Below are 9,561 nucleotides of genomic sequence, written 5' to 3' on the forward strand. Positions count from 1 at the left end.
CTGCTATGGAACAGACATGATCAGTTCCTCAAAAGATTGAAAGAATTTAACCATAAAACTGTCTGTGGAAATTAAATCTTTGGAAACCTAAAAATATCTTTTTTTCTGATTTTCTAAAATTCTTTGTTCCATTTTGGTCATTTAAAATATTTTCTTGTAAAGTTTTCGGTATCTTAAAGGTTTCAATTTCATATAATTATTCACAGATTTAATTTCTTCCATAGTAATTACTTTATTCAAGTTTTCTACATCTTTAATCTTGGTAGTGTATATTTTCCTAGAAAATAGTTGATTTGTGAAAATTATTTTAAAATCAATTTTATTGAAGCATAACTTAAATACAATAAATTCACCCTTTTTAAATTGTGATGGGTTTTGACAAACATATGCATGACCACATCAGGGCTGAGATATCAAACAGCTCCATCACACCAGTAAGTTCCCTTTTACCCTCTTTTAGACAATACCTACATCCCTGGCTGCAAGCAACTGCTGATCAACTTTACATCACTATAAACTAGTTTTGCTTGTACCTGAATTTCATAAAGTGGTTTCATTCAGTACGTACTATTTTTGGTTTGGTTTCCTTCTTGTGGCATAATTTTTTAGAGATTCTAACATGTCATTGTGCCTATAAGTAGCTAGTTCCATTTTCTTGCCGAGTAGTATTACATTTTATGGTATGCCATAAATTTCTTTATCCATTTCCATGTTGATGTGCATTTGGGATGTTTGTAGTTTGAGGCTATTTCAAATAAGGTTTCTATGAATATTTGAGAAGAAGTCTTTGTGTAAACACTCATTTCCACATATGAGTGTAATTCCTAGGTCACATGATAGGTGTACGTTTACCTTTTTAAAGAAATTGTCAAACTGGTATCTAAAGTGATTGTAACATTTTAGGTTCTCAGAGCAATATATGATGGTTGTAGTGGCTACATATCATCACCAACACTTGGTACTATTATACTTATTTAGACATTCTAGCGAGTGTGTAGTGATACCTCATTTTGGTTTTAAAGTGTATTTCTGTGATGATTAAGGAGGTTGAATATTTTTAAAACAACTTTTCTGAGGCTTAAGTGGTATAATAAACTATACATATTGTAAGGGTACAGTTTGGTAGGTTTTAACATATGTAAACATTTGTGAAACCATCATGTAAACAGGATAATGTACATATCCATATCCAGAAACTTTCATTGTGCCCCTTTGAAATTCCTCTCTTTTCTCCTCCCAACCCCCATCTATTTTCTGTTATTATAAGTAGTTTGAAAATTCTAGAATTTTATATAAATAGAACCATATATTATGTACTCTTGTTTATCTTCTTTCACTTAGCATAATTATTTCAATTTTCATCAGTGTTGTTGTGTGTATAATAGTTAATCCCCTTTTTAGCACTAAGCAGCATTCTACTGTGTGGATATACCACATTGTATTTCTCCATTCACGTGTTGATTGGCATATGGACTATTTCTACTCTTTAGCTGTACAAATAAAATTGCTATGAACATTCACATTTAAATCTTTGAATAGACATATTCTTTCATTTTGGTAAATACATAGGAGCACAATGGCTAGGTCATGAGTTATGTATATGTTTAACATTTTAAGAAACTGCATACAGTTTTCCAAAGTGGTTACTATTATACATTCCCATCAACAGTAAATGAAAATTCCAATTGCTTTGCCTCCTCACCAAGACTTGGAAAGATTAGTCTCTTTAATTTCAGTATTCAAATAGATGTAGAGTGGTATCATATGGTAGTTTTGCTTTGCATTTCCCTGGTGACTAATGATATTGAGCATCTATTCATGTACTTATTTGCAATTTGTATCTCTTCGGTGAGCTGGTTGTTCAAATCTTTTGCCCGTTAAAAAAATCGCTTGCTTGTTTTCTTAGTATGGAGTGTTGTGAGTTATGTTTATATTTCGAATATAATTATATGATTTGCAAATATTTTCTCTGTCTGTGGTCTGTCTTTTCACTCTGTTAATGCTGTCTTAGGCAGAGCAGAAATTTTAAATTTTCTTGAAATCTAATTTATCAATTTTTCTCATTATGGATTGTGCTTTTAGTGTCATAGCTAAAAATTCTTTGCATAACTCAAGCTTACAAAGATATTCTCTTATTTTCCTCTAGAAGTTTTGTAGTTTTAAGTTTTATGTTGATATCTATGATCCATTGTGAACTAATTTTTGTACAGGGTTCAAGATTTGGATGCATGTTCTTGTTTTTATGCATATGGATATTAAATTGTTTCAGCATCATTTGTTGACAAGATTATCCTTTCCACTGAATTGCCTCTGTGTCTTTGTCAAAAATTATAGAACCATATATATGTGGGTCTATTTCTGGACTCTGTATTCCCTTGCGTTTATCTGTTTGTCTATAATCACTTTCTTCATTGTTATCACATTATGATAAGTTTCAGGTAGTGTTAGTCCTTTGTACTTGGTCTTTTTCAATGTTGTTTTGACTATCTTAGGTCCTCTGTATTTATAAATGAATTTGAAATGAGATGGTCAATTTTTACAAGACACTTTGCTAGGATTTTGATTGGGATTGTGTTATAAATAAATTTTGGCAGAATTGACATCTTAATGATATTGAATCTTTTGATCCATGAATACAGTGAATTTTTCCACTTATTTAAGTCTTCTTTAATTTCTCTCAGCAATATTTTATGTTCAGTATACAGGTTATATACATCTTTTTTTCAGATTTCCCCTAAGTATTTATATTTTTGATGCTTTTGTAAATTATATTGTGTATTTATATTAATTTCCCTTTGATCATTGTGAGTGGACATAAATACAATTGTTTTTTGTGTATCGATCTTGTGTCCTTCAACCTTTAATACTAAACTCACTTAATTTTATTATTAAAGATTCCATTGACTTTCTACATGTTTGATCATATTGTCTGTGAATAAAGACAGTGCTTCTTCCTTTACAATCTATGCTTTTAATTTATTTGTATTGCCTTATTTCACTGGCTAGAACCTCTAGTACAGTTTTGTACAGTGGACTTCTTGCCTTGGTCTTGATCTTAGAGGGAAACCATTCAGTCTTTCACCATTATTTAAAGTTTTAGCTACAGGATTTTCATAGATGCCCTCTGTCAGGTTGAGGTAGTTCCCTTTTACACTAGTTTGCTGAGAGTTTTTGTTAGGAATAAATGTTAGAGCTTGTCAAATAGTTTTTCTGCATTTATTGAAATATGATATAATTTTTCTTTTTATTCTATGAATATGATGAATTACATTGATTTTCAAAGTTTAAAACAAACTTGCTTCACTAGGATAAACTCTAGTCTCTCATTATGTATTTATATATTGCTGGATTTTATTCGCTAAAATTTTATTAAGGATTTTTGGGTCTGTGTTCATGAAGGATATTGGCCTATATTATTCTTTTCTTGAAGTACCTTTTTTTGGTTTTGGTATTAATGAAATGCTGGCCTTACACAATATGTTTAGGAATATGTATTCCTCTTCAGTGTTCTGGAAGAGTTTATATAGAATTGGTATTATTTCCTTTAAAAATATTTGTTAAAATTCCTCAGTGAAGCCGTCTGGATGGGGAATATTTTAGTGTCAAGGTTTTTAACTAAAAATTCCATTCTTAATTGATACTGTAATATTGGGATTATCTGTTTTTCCTTGAGGGAGCTTTAGTAGGTTGTGCCTTTCAAGGAATTTATCCATTTAATCTAAGATGTCAAATCCACTGGAATAAAGTTATTATACTATTCCCTTATTATCCTTTTAATATGTGCAGAATCTGCAGTGAAGTTGCTTCTATCATTCCTGATACTAGCAATTTGTGGTATCTCTTTTTTGTTTCCCATTAGTCTTGTTAGAGATTTATTAATTTTATTGGTCTTTCTAAAGAAGCACTTTGAAAAGCATTGATTTTCTCTATTGATTTTCTGTTTTCTCTTCTATTGATATCTGCTCTGATTTTTATTATTTATTTTAAATTACTTTGGTTTTAATTTGCTCTTTCTTTACTGAGGAACTTGAGGTCATTGATTTGAAATCTTCTATTTTAATAGACATTTAGTGCTATATATTTCCCTCCAAGTACTGCCTTAGAAACATCCCATAGATTTTGATATTGTATTTTTCATTCTCATTCAATTCAAAATACTTTCTAATTTCTCTTTTGATTTCGTCTTTGACCCATGAAGTTTGTTATTTGAGAGTTTTCAGATATTTTTCTTTTATACATTTCTAATTTAATCTGTTTGTGATTAGACAGTATATCTTATATGACTTGTAAATGATCCATGTGCACTTGAAAAGAATGCATATTCTGCTATTTTTAGGTGGAGTGCTCTATTAATGCTAAGTACATCAATTTTGTTTATAGTGTTTGTCTTCTGTATCCTTAATGATTTTCTGTCTACTTATTCTATCAATTATTGAAAGAGGAGAGTTGAAATCTCCTTCTGTAATTGTAGAATTGCCTATTTTTCCTTGCAGTTCTATCATTTTTTGTGTTTGCAACTCTGTTATTAGGTTAATAAATGTTTAGGATAGGTGTGTCCTTTGAATGAATAGACTTCTTTGTCATTGTAGAATGATCCTTTTTTATCCCTGGTGATATTGTTTCCTCTGAAATTTACTTTGATATTAATAGAGCCACTTCAGCATGCCTTTGATTAGTGTTATCCTGGTATATTTTTTCTCATTCTTTTACTTTCAACCTAGTGTATCTTTATATATACAAGGTATTTATTGTGGGAAGTATAGTTGGGTCTTTTTCTATCTAATTTGTTAATCTTTGCTATTGTAATGTTTAGGTCCTAGGTCATTTGCACTGATATGGTTAGGGTTAATTCTGCTATCTTGCTTTTTTTTTCCCCGTTCATTATTTTTTTTTCCCTTTCCCCTTCTCCTCTGCTTTCTTTTACTTTAATAGAGATTATTTAATGATTCAAATTTATTGCCTTTGTTTTATTGTTACTTATAACTCTTTGTTGTGTTATTTTCATAGTTGCATTGGTGTTTATAGTATATATTTTTAGCTTATCCCAGTCTATCTTCAAGTGATATGATTTACTTCATGTTTAGTATGAGTAATGCTTAGTTCTAGAACTAGTACTTTTGGATAGCTTTTTCTTTTCTTGGCTATGTCTTCAAGCTCACTACTCTCTTCTTTGGCAATATCTACTCTGTTAATCCCACCAATTGTATTTTCATTTCAGACATTGTTTTCACCTCTAGAAATGCAATTTGGGTCCTTTTAAAGAATTTATCTTCCATATCTCTACTTAACATGTCAATTTTTTCTCTAGCTTCTTGAACATATTGAATACAGTTATAATAATTTTAATATGTTTGGACATGCTATTATTTGTGTCATATTTGTTTTGGATTCAATTTATTGAGTTTTTTCATTATGATCATTTCTTTGCATGACTTTTAATTTTTAATTTGATGCCAGACATTGTGAATTTTAACTTGTCAGATTCTGGATGTTTTGCAATCCTATAAATATTTCCAAATATTTGTGCATTTATGTTGTGGTACTTGAAAACAGCTTGATTCTTTCAGTTCTTGCTCTTAAGCTTTGACAAACATGACCATAACACAATTTAGTCAGTGGCTAACTTGCCCCACTACTGAGGGAAAACACTTCTGGATACTCTACTGAATCACCATGAAGTATGAGGCTTTACACTCTGTCAGATTTGAACAAACATTAATTCTGGCTCTGTGTGTGCCTAAGGGATTTTTCTTTCTAATGCTTCTTGGTGTTTTCTCTCCAGTTTTTAGTCGTTTCTTCTAATAATTTCTGAATATTCGGGGGAGACCTTCTTCAGATTTCTAGAATACTCTGTCTTCACAGTTCTCTTCTCTTTGATACTCTGCCCTACAAAGTCTGGCTGTATTGACCTCCACAAACTTAACAACTTTTTCTTCAACTCAGGGAGACTTTTGCATTCCAGCTGATTCCCCCTGGTATGTACCATGGCCTGGACATTTTCTCCCTATGTTGGGGCCATCATCAGGTTAAACTCGTTAGGTTAGCTGATCTCTCATTGCTTGATTTCCAATGTCTTGAGAACCATTGTTTTACTTATCTGTCCAGTTTTTTAGTTTTTCAGGCATGAGGAAAGATTTGTTCTCTGAAACTCCATTTTGACCAGAAGCATAAGTACTATTGAGCATCTTTTCATGTCCTTATTAGCCATTCATATATCTACTTTATGACATGTCAGTTTTTTTGCCATTTAAAAAAATTGGTTAATTCATTTTCTTAGTGTTGTGTTTAAAAAATTCTTTTATATCTTGGAAAACTTTTAATGCCAAAAGTTTTAATATTGATGTAGTCCAGTTTATCAAGTTTTTATTTAATAATACATTGTGTCCTATCTAAGAAAACCTGACCGTAAAGATCATGAAGAGTTTCTCCTATATTTTCTTTTAGAAGTTTTATAACTTTAACTTTTATGTTTAAGTTTAAAATACATTTTAGGTTAAAATTTGTATCACATAATAGATGTGGTTCACTTTTCCACCTTTTGATATTAAGTTGTTCTAGCAATATTTGTTGAATGGACTATCCCTTTCAATCAAATTACTTAGACACTGGGGTTGAAAATCAATTCAGGTGTGGCTGTTTTTCTAGGCTAACTATTCTGTTCCATTGTACATTATGTCAGTATCACTGTATTGATTCTTGATAGCTTTACGGTGAATCTTGAAATGAGGTAGTATATGTCTTTCACCTCTGTTCTATTTCAAAATTGTGTTGAGTGTTCTAGATTCTTTGTCTTTTTATAATTTTTAGAATAAATATGTAAATTTCCACAAAATAGCGCTGATGGAATTTTGTCTGGGATTCTGTCAAATGTGTAGATCAATTTGGGGACGATTTACATCTTAAAATATTGAATATGTACTCCACGATCATAGTATATTTTCCCCCTTTAAAATTTTTCTTTAAATTTTCATTAATTTCTCTTAGCAATTTTCTGTTGTTGTCACTGTACAGGTAGTTCATATATTTTGTTAAATTTACCATTAAGTAATTCATATTTTAATGCTATTATAAATTGGATTTTTAAAATCATATTTTCCAATTGTTTGCTGCAAGTATTTAGATATACAGGTGTTTTTTGTATACAGACCTTCTATATTGTGACTGTTAAAATCACTTATTAGTTCTGTTAGTTTTCTCCAGATTCTGTAGGGTTGTCTATGTACACAATCACATGTAGAGACAATTTTACTTCTTCCTTTCCACTCTGCATGCTTTTTGTGTTGTTTTACTTTGTTTTCCTATGTCAGTGTGGTTGGTAGGGTGGGGAAAGTATGAAATAGGAGTAGTGAGAGGGAATATTCATGACTTCTTTCCCATTTTAGGGAGAAAGTGTTCAATCTTTCTCTACTATGATATTACTTATAGGTTTTTTTTTGTGTGTGTGGTACACGGGCCTCTCACTGTTGTGGCCTCTCCCGTTGCGGAGCACAGGCTCCGGACGCGCAGGCTCAGCGGCCATGGCTCACGGGCCCAGCCGCTCCGCGGCATGCGGGATCTTCCCGGACCGGGGCACGAACCCGCGTCCCCTGCATCGGCAGGTGGACTCTCAACCACTGCGCCACCAGGGAAGCCCGACTTATAGGTTTTTTATATGTATCCTTTATCAGGTTGAAGAAGTTTCTTCTATTCCCAGTTTGTTGATATTTTTAAAGATAATTGGGTATAGATTTTTGTCAAATTGATTTTTTGTATCTATTGAGATGACTATATCATTTTTCTCCTTAATGCCCTGTTTGGTTAAGTAAATTGATTTTCAAATGTTAAACCATCTTTACATTCTTTGGATAAACCCTACTTGGTTATTATGCATTAACTTTTTCAATGTGGCTGGATTTCATTTTTTAATATTATATTAAGATTCTTTTTTGCATCTATGTTCATGAGAGTTACTGGTGACCTATTTTTGTTATGTCTTTGTCTGGTTTGGTATCAAAGTAATGCTGGCCATTTAGAATGAGTTTGGAAGCATTCCCTCCTTCTTTATTTTCTAAGATATTGTTTGTAGCATTAGAATTATTTCTTCCTTAACTATTTGCTAGATTTCAACTAGTAAAGCTATTTGGGCTTACAGTTTTCTTTGTGAGAAAGTTTTTATTTCCAAATTTAATTTCCATACTAGATGTAGGGATGGTTTGTGTCAGTGTTAGTAATTTCTGTCTTTCAAGTAATTTGCTCTTTTCACATAAATTGCTGAATTTACTTGTTTGTTCTCTCCTTTTTTCCTTGATTAGTCTAATTAGAGGTTTTTCAATTTTTTTTTTCAGAGAACCAGCTTTTGTTTTCTATTTTTTGTCTATTGTTTTTCACTTATATGTTAATTGACTTAACATATCAATATCATTTCCTTTATTCTAATATTTTATAGTTAATATTCTGTTTGATTGTAGCTTCTTAAGGTGGAACTTTCAGATCATTTATTTTATGTTGAAAACTCTTCTTTTTCAACATAAGCAATTAAACCAATAAATTTCCTTTAAGCACAGCTTTAGTTGCATCCCACAAATTTTAGTGTATTGTATATTTTTTTCTATCAGGTCAAATAGTTTTTAATTTTACTCTTTGCTTTCTTATTTGATCCATGGGTTTTTCAGAAAAGTGTTTTTTAATTTCAATATATTGGGGCATTTCCAGATATTTTTTATTTATTTCTAATTTAATACCATTATGATTAGGTTGTTTGTTTTTATATTGAGCTGTATGAGCTGTTTGTATATTTTGGAGATTAATCCCTTGTTAGTCTCATCATTTGCAAATATTTTCTCCCATTCTGTAGGTTGTCTTTTCATTTTGTTTATGTTTTCCTTTGCTGTTCAAAAGCTTTTAAGTTTAATGAGGCCCCGTTTTTAAATTTTTGTTTTTATTTCCATTACTCCAGGAGACAGATCCAAAAGGATATTGCTGCAATTTATATCAAAGGGTGTTTTGCCTATGTTTTCCTCTAGGAGTTTTATAGTATCCTGTCTTACATTTAGGTCTTTAATCCATTTTAGCTTATTTTTCTGTATGGTTTTAAAGAATGTTCTAATTTCATTCTTTTACATGTAGTTGTCCAGTTTTCCCAGCACCACTTATTGAGACTATTTTTCTCCATTGTATATTCTTTCCTCCTTTGTTGTAGATTAATTGACCATAGGTGCGTGGGTTTATTTCTGGGCTTTCTATCCTGTTCCATCGATCTATATTTCTGTTTTTGTGCCAGTACCACACTGTTTTGATGACTGTAGCTTTTTAGTATAGTCTGAAGTCAAAGAGTCTGATTCCTCCAGCTCCGTTTTTCTTTCTCAAGATTGCTTTGGCTATTCAGGGTCTTTTGTGTTTCCATACAGATTGGAGAGGGTGTGGAGAAAAAGGAACCCTCCTACACCACTGGTGGGAATGTAAGTTGGTACAGTCATTGTGGAGAATAGTATGAAGGTTCCTTAAAAAACTAAAACTAGAACTACCATATGATCCTGCAATCCCACTCCTAGGCATATATCTGGAGAAAACAATAGCAGAAAA

Source organism: Physeter macrocephalus, chromosome 7, assembly GCF_002837175.3.
Source record: "Physeter macrocephalus isolate SW-GA chromosome 7, ASM283717v5, whole genome shotgun sequence".
NCBI classification, from domain to species: domain Eukaryota; kingdom Metazoa; phylum Chordata; class Mammalia; order Artiodactyla; family Physeteridae; genus Physeter; species Physeter macrocephalus.